Genomic DNA, 15,858 nt, shown 5'->3' on the forward strand with positions numbered 1-15,858 from the left:
TAGGTTACTTGATACATTCTACCCCTGCTTACTGCTTTCAGTGAAGACTCCTAGAAGTGTGAGGTTTTCAAAAGGAAAACAAACTCATTTGAGGCTTACTTATGAAAAATCAAATAGTAAGTGGAAAGCACAAATAAAAAAAATCTCTGACATTCTTCCTCTTTACTTCTAGAAAATGTATTTTTTAAGTATATAAAATAGGATTGGGATTGGGGGAAGAAAACGAATGTTTTCAGAATCTTAACGTCAAAGCACACAGTATTGGCTGTAGACTGAGCCTGAGTGAAAATATTGCGCTGAACATAGACCCTGAGGTATGGTAGATTTCATTTACATAGAAATGCACTTATAAGAAAGGGCTGCTATTTTAATTTTATGATTTTTTCATACTGTCATTTACAATTCAAATAAATGAAAGAGAATGGTTATATTATATTCAGAGTGTTTAGAACAGTGTTTTTTTACTTTATGAAATAATGAACGTAGCATGCTTGGATATCAGAGTGCATTATTGTAAGATATTTCTCTGGGCAATCATGAACACAACTGCTCGCTGAAGTTCAAAGTTCTCAGAAGCCCCTCATTTGGTGCACTGTTTTCAGGGGGTCTGCTGCTCAGGCCCCTCATCTCTAGACCTTGATGATAACATTGTAGTAACCTCTTAGTTATCTATCAGTCAAATGTGTCTTTTCTTAACATAATACTCCATCATGACATAGAGAAATAAAAAAGGGGAAATAGTTTTAACAAGTTAGCCAAAAAAATATGGTCTATAAAAATATTATATAGAGAAATAACTCCTTAAACACTACATCTAAAAAGGATACATCATAAGATCCAAGTATTATAGCTTGCTATATTGCTTATGGCCATTGATAAAACTAGTAGATATAACCAGAATGATAAAATAATATATTTGAAATATATTAGAATAAAATAATGTGTTTTCATGTAAATTAAATCACATATAAAAAAGGAATATATATTTTCACATATATATCACATATTTAGAAGAAGAGAAATGTCACCTAAATACTGCATCTTAAGTATCTTAAAATAACCTAAGGATCAACAGATGATGTACAAAACTAAACAAATGATCTATAAAATTTCTTCAAGTGGTATATGCTTATTATTTCTAGGGAAAAGTTTTTTTGAAATGGATAACTATTTTTTTCCATACATTTTCTACATGGACACACTCCCAAATTAAAAGCGATTGGAAGTGACGAGATATTGCCACATTGGGTGCGTGTTTCATCCTCTATTAGTGTCTTTCTTAGTAGTATTTAGTAATATTTAATAGCTGTGGAAAAGAATATCATCTTGAGAGATCATCTTTACGATGATTTCAAACAAAATGTAGGTATGGGGGTTATGAAGGTGGTATTTCATGATGGTGAAGAGCAAAGGAATATAGTTCTTTAAGAACTGTTGCCAGGTGGGCACCTGGGTGGCTCAGCCGACTCTTGATTTTGGCTCAGGTCACGATCTCCCAGCTGTGGGATCGAGCCCCACCTCCGGCTCCATGCTCAATGCGGAGTCTGCTTCAGATTCTCATTTCTTCTCCCTATGCTCCTCCTCTTGCTCGTTCATGTGCTCTCTCTCTCTCTCAAATAAATAAATAAAATCTTAAAAAAAAAAAGAGAGAGAGAGAACTGTAGCCAGTTCCACCACCAGGCTGGTAGCAGTGGAGAGGGGAGAAGAGGTAATATTTGGATCTGTTTGATGGAAGGGCCGAGAAGGTCTGATAAGGGAGTCAAGGATGGGTTGAAGGCTTTTGATCTGAGGGACAGAATGAAATAAAATTGCTAGCTATTGAAATAAAGAAGACTGGGGAGTGGAGCAAGTTGAGCAGGCTGTGGACATCGAGTTTGCTCTGGGGCATCCGAAGTTGAGATGCCGCTGGGATGTCATAGCGGAGAGCGCAAGTAGGTGGATGGGTTCTGGTCTAGTTAGAAAGGCAGAAAGGAGCAGAAGTGAGGTGACCTTGCAGCCCACATGCACACGGGGCACGTCTTCATTTCCCCCCATCCCTGGGGTGCCATGGGGTGTGCAACGGTTGGTGACACATTTGGTGGAGGTGGGGTCTTGCCGGGAGACAAATAGCCCAGGTTTGGTGACATCCCTGCCATTTTAGACACAGATTTACATCGCCATCCAGGAACAACAGACATTAGTGCATCCGGGAAACTTGAGAAACTTTGACTTCTCCCGGTTTTTGTGGCAAATGTAACCATGTTCAGGTGCCTCCAGCTCGACAGCGTTCCAGAAAACCTCCCTGCCACAGGACACCCAGGGGCTACAAAAGAAAGAACAGATAGATGCATTGACTGTATAAATATAAAAGCTTTTTATATAGTAAAAAATATCAAATGCACAAACTATATAAATATATAAATGCTACAAATATAAAAACTTTGATATAGCAAGACTACTAAAACTACTTGCAAAGCAGTTGACAAAAGGGATTAATCTTAGTCCTGTACAAATAGTGTTTACAGACTGGTAAGAAAAAGACGATGAAAGTGGTCAAAGGTTAGGATTAAATAATTCACAGAAGAATAAATCTTAATGGTCAACAAACACACGACTACAATGGTATTTATTTATATCAGGGTGGTAGCAATTCAGGCCAGTTCTATTTTGGTTCCAAATACTTGTATGTGAGGTGCGAGTTCTGTGTAACGAGTATGTAATATTTAAATAGTCAGAGGAAAAAAAGAGCTATTTTCCTCATGAACAAGAAAAAATATTTTGAGGAGATAGAAATATGAAAGGGTGCATGGGGAGATGTGGAAAACTGCAACAAAGAACATGAGCAGACCTCACAGCATGCAAGGCAGGTAGGCGTCCTGGTGGTTCTAGAGACTTAGCAGCAGTCGGCAAAGCTCAGGCTGATGTCTTCTATTGCTCTTCGAATTTTCTATTCCTGTAATAATTTATCCCCTCATCACACATGCTGTTTGCCAGCTTCTACACGTTTCCAAATATTTCCCCAACATAGTTCAAAGGTACCTGGGAAATCTTAATTTATTATCTTCTCTTGATCTATCCTTAAAATATGCTCCTAAAATTATTCCGGCGGTTCTTGGCATGTGTGCTTCACATCAGACAGCAGGCAGGGAGAGGACAGGTGTGTGGTGGCATTGTTCTCTCAGCCAGAGAATCCTGGATATATGCATAGAATATTCTCAATCAATGACTTCTAAAAGTAAAGTTGCAAGCATGACATTGAACGTGAGGTCTGGGGAGGGTGAGGAATAGTAGAGAGGGGAAATCTGCGGGGGTTTTTCTCTAGGTTAAAATTATGGCTTTCCAAGTTTGCTGGTATTTATCAATAACAGTAAATTGAGTTTAATTCAGTTTAATTCAATAAGTATTAAGTTGCTACCGTGTCAACTAAGGTTAAGTATAAACAGGGCCTTATAAGAGGTAGGGGATGTAGCCCTAATACTCATAAGCCTTGAACTTGATTGGGGGATAAAATTTGTACACAGGCGACAATTCAAGACAATGTATAACAGTCCATACAATTTTTCATACCAAGAACTGTGGGCGATCATTTTATGACTTAATTTTGTAAATCAAGCTCCCCAAGGCGGATTTATTTCCCTCTTGTTTCCTGCGTTAGGGATATGTCATTACCAGGGGTCATAGTATTTCCTAATTAAAAAAAAAAAAGATTTTAAAATTCCAGTCTGAGACCTATCCTTAAGCCTTTTCTCCTTTATCTCTTCTCTCTAGTTCTTAATTGTGTGTGTGTGTGTATGTGTGTGTGACAATATATTTTTCTCTCACGAATATTATATGTGCAATAAGGACATGTTTTATAAAACTTATTGGACGTTTGAGTTTAGAGCAAATTTGGAAAGTAAACAACGTTAGAGTATAATGAGATATCTTCCATGTTTCATAAATATCATCATCCTCATTTCCTTGATTTTTCTTTTCTTATTAATTTTGACTTGAAAGATACCAGGATCCTTCTGGTCCATTAATTATCCTTGAGATAGAAACTTTTCTGTCGGTTTACCCTCAACTCAGGTTCAGATGTACCTGCATCACATGCTAAAAGCTTCCATAGACTTCTTTAAGGCCCTGGTGGCTCATTTGATCCTTTCCCAAGCTGTCATGTAGGTTTATACAACAATTTCTCTGGGCCTTAGTTTCCTCATCTACAGGTGCTGCGTTAGATGATCTGAGATTTACAGTTCCGTTCTTCGATAATTCTTTCTGCAACTCCCCTCTCAGCATGAAGAAAAGTCTTGTAGGGAAGAAAATAATCTTTACTCTCCCATTAGGAAACTTTCCAGCCACACTTTTTTCCCCAGTTAAGAAAAAAAGTATCTGTGCTAGAAAACGCAAAATTGCTGAAATTATTGTGAGCTCCCGCATACGGAGCTTTCCTGCTTTACTTTACATCTGCTCTTTATGAAGGAAGTTCATTTCGCTTCTAAATGTCTTCAAGCCAGGAGTCCATGGCTTGATTTACATGCAATTCAGAGAGGCCCCAGCTTTTCAGCAAATGTCCCTTGGAAGGCAACCTAGTAACTGAATTCTTCAAAAATCAACACCAAAAAAGGCAGTATGGTTTCTGATAGAATACGCTTGAAATAAAACTTTAAAGAAAAGATTTGTGTGGATCATTCGAGATTAGAAATGGCACATAAATGGTTGGTAAGCTTTGACTAGGCAGGGTGGCGGGTAGGGCATTTTGGAAAGGTTTGGAGACAAGGTTTTTCTTAGCCACACTGATTGATTTCAGTGGGTAATTGATCACTTTGTCTTTTTAGTCTGTTAGTGCTGACATATCTTTGGTGAATCTCAACTTGTAACTTGTATCACATGAATAGTTCAGTGATTTTAAAAATCTTTAAAAAGGGCAGTAGTATCTAAATACATTAGCATTCTGGGCGCCTGGGTGGCTCAGTCAGTTAAGCGGCTGCCTTCGGCTCAGGTCATGATCCTGGAGTCCCGGGATCGAGTCCCGCATCGGGCTCCCTGCTCGGCGGGGAGCCTGCTTCTCCATCTCCCTCTGCCTGCTTCTCTGCCTACTTGTGCTCTCTCTCTATCTCTCTGTCAAATAAATAAATAAAATCTTTAAAAAAATAAATACTTTAGCATTCTTAGTAAAAGAATTAGAACCCAGCCAGTCATTATAAAATGATAGATTTTTTTTTCCACCTTTGGAATACTTTATTTAAATGCACCAGCACGGCCAGACTCCACTGCCAAGAGAGAAAGAGTATTCTAACTAGAAGGCAGAATTAAATTGCCCTGTGAGAGTCCAGTTACTGGAATCCTGTGTTCCTGGGGACTTGAGAGGTTGGGTAGAAAAGCTAAATCGTGTTTAGAATCTGACCTTGATCAGCAACTGGGAAGTTGCAGTAAGAGACTTTTCTATGAAAACACTGGGCGGTAGTCAATAACTCTTTGACAGGTAAGCACAACTCTTAAAATTACCGTGTTCAGAATGGCTAAAGCCCAAACTATAAACTAGAATCAGTCTGTTGTTTCTAAGCAACTGAATGAATAAGCAGCTAATAACATCCTAAAGTCATACTGCAGCAAGTATATAGTGATTTAATATTTACCAGATTAGTGTATTATAGGAAAATCTGTTGGTAGGTGTGTGTGTATATATTTTAGATTGCAGATTTAACCAGTGAAGTGTCTCCTCACTTCTCCTGGAGAGTCAGTATTATTTATATGCATTGCTATTTTTCAAAGACCTAGTATATGTTCGCCTTTTCAAAAGCGAACCTATATTTGGATCTAATTTATAATGGGGTAGCTGGTTTGTGGCATAGGAGTTCAACCTGTCATAAGAAACGTTTGTACAATAATTTGGTTCTTGACTACAGATCTTACCCACTTATCCAGATTCTTCTTAATTGGCTCCTCTCAAGACTTCTTCCATGAATCTTTTCTCCACCTCCTCAATCCAGAGTATGCTCACTTTCCCCTACCCTTTCCTTGTTTTATGGCACTGTGGGATAAAGTTTTGAAGGTATACTTTGTTTGCCCTTTTGATAAGATTTAGATTATTATGAATCTGTTTGTATTTGCATATGTTAAGGTAATTAAATTGAAAAAGAGAGGTAAGAGAAATATTCCTCAATTTTAGAGAAGGGAAGATCTTAAAGTTGCAAAGAATGATGCAAAAGTCAATGGGTTAGTGGATTTTTATTCCCTGAAGGAAATGATACTGTATTTGTGAGAACAGCTAACTTTATGCAGATAGGTAGATGGGGACAGTGTGGAAATCCCAGAACTCTGAGAAAGGCTAAGAATGCAGGAACTAAAAAATGACCAATCCATGTAAATTACTACTTACATGCCTTTAAAATCTGTCTCCATGGGGATGTTCTAGGAACTCCGAAACCCTCAGGAAAATTCCCTTCCATAGGCTTGAATCTCTCCAGTACTCTTCAGATGATTTCTTTCTCTTTCTTAGTGGAAACAAATACCATCAGGGAATTGTGACTCTTGCCTATCATTTATACTGAGGTGCATCTTTCTTAGAATGTAGTTATATGTGTATCACAACCACTGAAACATGTAATACCTACAAAATTCCTGCAGAAAATCCTTCTGTCCAGGGTTGTTTATATTGCTATGGTTTAAGGGTGTTGCCCATTGAAACAATGTAATTATGATTTACTATTACCCATAGCCAATCACCTGGTTGTACTCCCACCTTTTGGCTAAGGGATTCAAAGAACCCCCAATGGGTTTGCTCCCCAAGACGAGCAAGCCATGCCAATTCATAAATTCTACTATTCAGACTTTTGGAAAGAAGATACCTTTGGCCATGGCCCATGAAGCAGTCTGAACAATATTTGTGTGTTGCATAGCATTGCCTTTGGTAAAGAATAAAGGGGAGTGGGGAGGACCACTTTGACTCTCTGTGTCTTGTAGCTGAAATGTCCATCTCAAAACCATCCCTAGCTCAGATAAGGTAGTCACCCTTGATTTTGGCAAGGAAATAAAACTCTTTGACGGGTAAGCACAACTTCCTCCCAGGAAACAAGTGAATTAAAATAATTCCCTCCCTTCTTATAACACAAGCTTAACAGTTGCATGCTGATTAAAAATACATGTGCACATTCTTTGACACAGAACACTATCATCTCGTTGGACAACTGTAGAGATGCCACGAAGCCCCAAAGGAGGAAATTTTTCTAGGATTATCCTGAGATCTTAATTTCTTCAACAAATACTGCCATCACCAATCAATGTCATACTTTAAATATTATTTTACATTACTCTTTTACTGTTTTAAATGTGTTAGGGGGGCCTCTCCAAATTTTTTTCAAGACCATGTGATTATAGAACATTGTAACTATTTTCCTAATTGAAACATAGAATTAATGCGTACTACCCCATTGAAAATAGTCACCTTGAAAAGTTTTACATCCTTATTTTGGTTATGCACCTACAAAAGTTTAAGACAACAGAAAAGATACGATAAAGGCAGGCAGGACTTTAGAGTGGTTACCATATGATAAGCCTTGTTCCTTAGAAATTTTATTTTATTTTATTTTATATGAAAATGTGCAGGTTTCTGGTCCTTGTTCAATCATAAAAATGAAAGATGGTCCCTATGGAAAATGTGGAAAATTTGAAGATTAGGAAAAGAACTATAAAATCCAGTGTGGATACACTGCCCAGAAACAATCACCCTGGCTCTACCTGCCTCCAGTGTGACTTCATGGAATGAGTTTCAAACCCACAGCACCCTCCACCGCTGGCCAGCCTCAGCTAGCCCATTCGCAGCCCTGCTTCTCCCATTTCTGTGCTAACTTCAGTCATGTGTGTGGTCAAGATGTGGGAGGGCTACTTACCTGTGTGTTCAATTTAATCAAATAATCAGAAGTAACCCATTCAAGAGTATTCATTTAACATTGACTGAGTGCTTCCTGTTTCTGAGACACAATGCTAGGCATGGAGGTGCAATGGGGATCAGGACCATCCTCAAGGTGTTCATGGTCTTACTGGGAAGTTGGGCGTTTACTCCTATAAACCTGTTACAGTGAAGTAGGTGTGATTCAATAGGTGAATATGCTAAGTACTAATGGAGTCAAAAGACAGGGCATTTTGTAGGTGGAGTGACATTTGGGCTGGATCTTGAGAGAGCAAAGCAACAAAATTTCCCATGGCCTATCACCAATTCAAATCTCAACTTTAACATAGGGATAAAGATAATGAGATCCTTCCCCAAAGTCAGAGCCAGAATTATTCATATATCTTTAAAGGGACAAACACAACCTTGTAATCATGCTAGCAATAAAAATTTATGGCCATTTAATTAAAAAAATTAAGTAATAAAGCAAAAGCTCTGGATCTCATCAAAGACTTCGGTGTGGTGACATTTCTCCAGTAGTAAAATAGCCTAAGATTCTATAACAGATGCTGCCAAGCAGTTCCCTGAATCAATTTACCTAGCACACAAATGAAAGTGAATTTATAAAAACTGTGAACACTTCCAACACAGACCCAACTTTGTAGATAAAACCACAAGGCTTCTGAATTCTGTAATGAGTTATGTGGCTGGCCAACAGTCAGGGAACAAAATGTAGTGCCCCTGTCACCTGCTGTCTGGACCTGAATGGAATGGATGTTTCCATCACACATCTGACTCTCTCAGTATACATAGACCTGGGCTCAATTATGGAACTGACATATCCAGTTTGTCTGAAGTTCTTTGAGAACATAAAGAATAATAAAAGCTGGGTTACTTCTCACCTTTACCCATTGGAATGCTCTTGCATTCTTGGTTACTCTTCTAGAAGCTAGCGGTCAGACTTGGAAGAACACTGGAAGATGATTTAGTGTTACTGATCGCTTCCAGATTGAAGCAATAAACCTTTCCTCTGAATTCTTATGACTATTACTCTCTGGGTGATTCATTTAATTAATGTAATCCTGTGTATGTTTCAATATTTTTTTTTCAGTTCTTTTACCTCTTAGTTAGGTTCTATTACTTAAGGTTCGGTATATTTATTTATACCTCATTGTAGCTGATAAAATTATGGTTACCTTGATGCCCAAGATCTCAGTCTTACACTTTCTAAAACACTCCTTGCTTGGAGCCTGGCAGTTTAAAACATCTTTGATGTTATTTTCATATTTTTTCTATTGGGAGAGTTCTGTCTCACAGACTTCAAAATCATGTTACTAAAAATCTAAACTCCAAATATAATTTGAGCTGCTGGTCCATGTAGGGGTTTAAGGTGAGGGAACCCCAAGTACTATGATAGCAGTAAGCATCTTGGGTTTTGTCACTGAAAATAAAGTTGAAAGGCCCAAGTGCTCATTTGTCCTCCCCATTATGGTACATACCCAGGATGAGTTCTGCCCACGGACTAGGGATTAGAAACTCTAATCCCATGTAGAGAAGTTCTCTTCAGGATAATTGGGGGTGACCAGAATATACAACCTCTCTAAGTACCTTCATTTGCCATTCTGCAGTAGCGTGATCCCGGGATAGAGCTGTGCCTGGTAAGGCTGAGAGGGAGGCAGTGAGAGCAGGCAGAACACATCTGAGGATTTTTTGAGAGCAGAATTTTTCCACGTCAGCAAGGGTTTGCAAAGCACATGTTTGACTTCCAGTTTCAGCTCTGACATCCTTTCAATAAGAAATAAGCTGAACAATCTGAAAAATCAATCACTTTTTTTTTTAAAGATTTTATTTATTTATTTGACAGAGAGAGAGAGAGAGATAGCAAGAGCAGGAACACAAGCAGGGGGAGTGGGAGAGGGAGAAGCAGACTCCCTGCCGAGCAGGGAGCCCGATGTGGGACTAGATCCCAGGACCCTGGGATCATGACCTGAGCTGAAGGCAGATGCTTAATGACTGAGCCACCCAGGCACCCAAAATCAATCACTTTTCTTGATCCTATTAGAGAACTGAGATTTTTTGGTGGAGGCTTTAGGATTATCTATGCATAAAATTGCATAATCTACAAGTAATGCAATTTTATTTCTTCTTTTTCGATTTGGATGACTTTTATTTCATTTTCTTGTCTAATTGCTCTAGCTAGGACTTCCAGTACTATGTGGAATAAGAGTAGTGAGACTGGACACCCTTGTCTTGTTCCTGATCTTAGAGGAAAAGTTTCCCATCTTTCACCATTGGGTACAATGTTAGTTGTGTGCTTGTTGTATGTGGCATTTATTATGTTGACATATATTCCTTCTATACCCAATTTGCTGAGGGGTTTTCTCATAAAAGAATCTTGTCTTTTGTCACATGTTTTTTCTGTATCTATTGAGAGGATTATATGATTTTTATAATTATATAAGGAACCATCCTTGCTTCCCAAATCCAGCTTGATCATGGCATATAATCCTTTTATAATGTGCTTTTGAATTCAACTGGATGTGTTGTTGAGGATTTTTACATCTATGTTTATCAGGGACACTGGCTTGTAATTTTCCATTCTTGTAGTGTCCTTATCTGGCTTTAGTATCTGGATAGTGCTTGCCTTATAAGATTAGTTTGGAAGTGTTTCCTCCTCTTTGATTTTTTGGAAAAGTTTGAGAAGTATCAGTATTAATTCATCTTTAAATGTTTGGTGGAATTCACCAGTGAAGCCATCTGGTCCTGGACTTTTCTGTGTTAGGAGGTTTTTGATCAATGATTCAATCTCTGTACTTACAATTGGTCTGTTGAGAGTTTCTATTTCTTCTTGATTCAGTCTTGGTAGATGCCATGTTTTTAGGAACTTATCCATTTCTTTTATGTAATCCAGTTTGTTGGCATATAAATGTTTAGAGTTTATAGATTTATGATCCTATGTATTTCTGTAGTAAAAGTTGTAATGTCTCCTTTTTCATTTCTGACTTTATTTAGTCTTATCTCTTTCATAATCTAGCTAAAGTTTTGTCAATTTAGTTTATCTTTTTGAAAAAAACAAATTTTAGTTTTGTTGACCTTTTCTATTGTTTTCCTCATGTCTGTTTCATTTATTTCCACTTTGATCTTTACTTCCTTCCTTCTGCTAATGTCAGACTTATTTTTTTTTTTTTTTTAGTTCCTCTAGGTGTTCATGCAGGTTGTTTGAGATGGTTTCATTTTCTTAATCTACATTTATTGCTATAACCGTTCCTCTTTGAACTACTTTTGCAGCATCTCACAGATTTCGGTATTTTGTGTTTCTATTTTCATTTGTTTCAAGATATTTCTTTATTTCCCTTTTGGTAGCTTTTTTCCCCTTTCTTCCCCACACCCCCTTTTTGGTATCTTTGACCCATTGGTTGTTCAGGATTGTGTTGTTTAGTTTTCACATTCTTATACATTTTCTGGCTTTCCTCTTGCCAATTTCTAGTTTCATACCATTGTGGTTGGAAAAGATACTTGGTATGATTTCAATCTTTTTAAATTTGCTGAGACATTTTTTTGTGTCCTATCATATGATCTATCCTGAAAAATATTCTATGTGCACTTGGGGAAAATGTGTATTCTGCTGTTGTTCGAATGTTCTATAAATGTCAGTTAGGTCCATTTGGTCTAATCTATGGTTGAAGTTCAAGTTTCTTTGTTGATTTTCTGTCTGTGTGACCTCTCCATTGTTGAAAGAGGCATATTGATGTTCCCTACTATTACTGCATTATTGTCTACTTCTGCCTTCAGATCTATTAGTATTTGTTTGATATTTAGGTGCTCTGATGATGGCTGCATACATTTTTATGACTGTTATATTTTCTTTATGAATTGACCCTTTTATCATTATATAATGACCTTCTTTGTCACTTGTACCATTTTTGGCTTAAAGTCTATTTTTTCTGATATAAGTGTAGCTACCCTACTTTCTTCTGGTTTCCACTGGCATGGAATATCTTTTTCTATCCCTTCACTTTGAGCCTATGCATGTTCTTAAAATTGAAGTTAGTCTATTGTAGGCAGCATGTAGTTGGGTCTTGTTTTTTTTTTTTTTTTTAAATCCATCTAGTTACTCTGTCTTTTGATTGGAGGATCTAATCCATTTACATTAAAAGTAATTGATATGTAAGGACTTAATAATGCCATCTTATATTTTGGTTGTATTTCTGGTTGCTTGTATTTCAATTGTTTCTTTTCCCCTTTATGTCTGCCTACCTTTGTAAATTGGTGATTTTCTGTGGCAGTATGCTCTGTTTCCTCTATCTTTTGTGAATCTGTTCTAGATTTTTGCTTTGTGGTAACTATGACGCTTACATAAAAGATCTTATAGATATAACTGTATTTTAAGCTGATTACAACTTCAGTTATATACAGAAACTCTACCCTTTTACTCCTCCCACCACATTTTATGTTTTTGAGATCACAATTTACTTCTTTTTATATTGTGTATCCACTAATGAAGTATAGTAGCCATAGTTATTTTTAGTACTATGTATAGATAAGTAGTTAACATACCATCCTATGACAGAATTAGAGTTTTCTAAATCTGTATATTCACCTTCACCAATGTTCTTATGTTTTCATGTCACTAAGAAGTGTCCTTTTATTTCAGCTTGAAGAATTCCTTTCAACATTTCTTGTAGGGCAAGTCTATTGATTTTAAACTCTTAGCTTTTTTTTCTGGGAAAGTCTTCATTTCTCCTTCCTATCTGAAGAATAGCTTTGCTGAATAGAGATTTGTTGTCTGACAATTTTTTTCTTTCAACCCTTCACATAGGTCATTCCATGCTCTTCTGGCTTGTAGGGTTTCTGCTGAGAAATCTGATGGTAGCCTAATGAGAGTTCCTTTTAAAGGTACAATCTTTTTTCTTCTGGCTCCTTTTAGGATTCTTTCTTTGTCTTTGATTTTTGACAGTTTCACTTAATGTGTCTAGGAGGAGGTCTTTTTGTATTGAGATAGTAGGGTGATCTATTAGCTCTGTAAACTTAGATGTCCAAGTTCCCCAGGTATGGGATGTTCTCAGCCATTATTTAAATAAACTTTCTGCCTCCTTTTGTTTCTCTTCTTCTGGAATCCTGATTATTCTAATATTTGTATGTTTGAAGAAATCTCATGGATCACGTAGGCGTTCTTTGATCTTTTCCATTCTTTTTTCTTTGTTCTTAATTTATTTCAAAATTCTTATCCTCCAGATCACTATCTGTCTTCCATTTAATCTACTCTGCTGTAGATGCACTCTGTTGTATTTTTCATTTCATTCTTTGAATTCTTCAGCTCCAGAATTTCTTTGTTTTTTTAAAAATGATTTCAATCTCTTTTAAAATTTCTCATTTCGTTCATAAAGTTTTTCTTGATTTCACTGAATTATCTTTCTGAGTTTTCTTGTAGCTCATTGAATTTCCTCAAAACAGCTCTGTTGAATTCTTTATCAGCTACATTACAAAATTCTGTGTCTTTGCACTCAGTTATTGGAGGATTATTGTTATCTCTTGGTATTGACAGGTTTTCTTGATTCTTCCTGTTCCTTGTAGTTCTGTGTTGCTTGCTTTCCCATTTGAAGTAGCAGACACCTCCTCAGATCTGTACTACTTACCCTCAGCTGGGGTATCCTGTTCATCAGTTCTGTTATATCTGGGGTTTTCCCTGACCTTGTATGGATACACTTGCTCACACATCTTGTTTCCTTGTTTGGCAGACTTCTTAAGCTTTAATGTCTTCCCTGGTCCTTACAACTCAACAGGCTGGCTGCCGGAAAACTCTCTTTTGTTTTCCAGAAGGTGGCACTATCTTTCAAGTTTGTGGTTACTTTCTTGTCTACAGATTCTCACCTGGTTTTCTTAGTTTACTGGACAGGCTCTCACCACTGCACTCCTGAGTATGCACAAAGAACTGGCTGTAGAGTGGGGAGAAGTATGAATTTAGCACTCAGGGCTTTGGGGGTGCCCGCAGATCTGGTAGGGAGATCCTTGGGTGGGGTTCTCCCACAAGCTTCTGGGCAAGCTTCTTGCTGATATCCTGACTGTAGTCAGCATGAACTGCACCCCTTTTATTCTGTTTATATTCTTATCTGTCTCTTTCCCAATATTCCCCCTCCCCAAGTCTTAGAGGTCCCACCTCAGGACTCTGGGTGCTGCTGGAGAGCAATGGGTTTCTTCAGCTGCTTCCTACACAGATGGGGTAGCCAGGCACTCACTCACCATTCTTTTTTCCTGTAGGAGAGTTTGCCTCCAGATAGTTCAGCTGCATTCTGTGTCATCTTGGGGGGGAGGGTTGGGAGATGGGGGTGGGTGCTTCACAAAATCCTTTTTACCCTTTCTACTGCATCAAATTATTATTATTATTATTATTATTATTATTATTATTATTATTATTATATCTTCCAATGGCATGCTGGAATCTCTCCTCAGGAAGGCTGGACTTCTGTGGCTATCTGCCCAAGTCAGCACTCTTCAGGTTTCCCCTGACCATGGCAGAGAGGAGCAGGGACAGGCTTCCTGGCTCAGTTGGTTTTGCAGCCTGGACCCAGGGTCTTCCCATCTGTTACAGGATGTAATGGTGGGCGAGACTCCTCCTGGGTCCCTTCGCTGTGGTGCTGAATTCCACAACTCCCACAGAGGCATTCCTGTCTGAGGATGGATATCTAATTAGTTGTTACAAAAGGGAGAAAAAAAGGAAGATGTTTTACACAGCCATGAAGCTGAATCACTTCTCTGGAGTGCTTTAATTCTTTAGAAACAATTCATTCTGCAATTAAATTAAAGGAGGGTTTTTTTTTTTAAAGATTTTATTTATTTATTTGAGAGAGAGAGGTAGAGAGCACGAACAGGGGGAGGAGTAGAGGAAGAAGCAGAGGGAGAAGCAGAGGGAGAAGCAGAGGGAGAAGCAGGCTCCCTGCTGAGCAGGGATCCCAATGCTGGACTCAATCCCAGGACCCTGAGATCATGACCTGAGCCAAAGTCAGACACGTAATTGACTGAGCCACCCAAGCATCCCAAAAGGAGGTTTTTAAATACATGCCTTAAAGTAGACTTTCAGAACTTTGGAAAGTTTCTCTCTCTCACTAATTTTTGGGGTCACTGGCTTTTTGAAAATCATATTAAAGCCTGCTAAAGTGCATAAATATACAGCCATATAAAATTTTTAATTGTGATTTCAAGGGCTCACACTCCTGAATTTCAACCATGGATGCTCCAGGGATTCTTGAACTCCACGTCAGGAAAGTTTGTACTATATTTTGTGCTCTTTAAAGTAAAATGGCTATATTTATTCTTTCAATGGACCTGAAACAGAGAAGAACTTATAGATGATCTGTACCCTCAGAAGGTTTCATCAGTAAAACACTTTTGTGTGTGTCCCCAATAAATACATATTTATTTAAAATTTATACTTTGATTTTCTGTCAATTTGTATAATATATATTAGAAAAGCCTAATTTTTATTTTACTTTTAGATAAAAACAAAAACAAGAGAAGTTCTCATACTTTTTTCCACCCAACTTAGTGGATTGTCTTATGGACCCCCTAAAGTACATGGATTCCATTTTGGCAACTAAGGCATTAGGTCAGAATGAGAGCCAAGTATATGTAGATACATTAATTAAACAGAGCTGTAGTGATGTGAAGATAACCTACAATATATCCACAGGGAGGAATCATGTTTCATTTAATTTCCAAAAGAAGAAGGCTATTGCTACAGATTTATTTCACTTATTTACTTACATTACTTAGCAAGCATGTTAGCGCTTACTATGTACCAGCCACTATTTTAAGCACTTTACAAATATGGGCTCCTTTTATGCTGTTAATAACCCTGTAAAGTAAATATTATTATTATCCCAGTAACATATCGACAATTTAAAATGATGTTCTGAAGCAGTCTTGCTTCTTGTGGCTTGACTATTTTCCAGGGGAAAGGGAGTTAGAGGTAAGAGCTGCCGGTTAGCGGACACAGCTGCTGCCCTCAAGGG

The sequence above is a fragment of the Mirounga angustirostris genome, unplaced genomic scaffold, assembly GCF_029215605.1.
Source record: "Mirounga angustirostris isolate CCGP_5_RB_7025 unplaced genomic scaffold, mMirAng1.0.hap1 SCAF_5, whole genome shotgun sequence".
Taxonomy (NCBI): Eukaryota; Metazoa; Chordata; class Mammalia; order Carnivora; family Phocidae; genus Mirounga; species Mirounga angustirostris.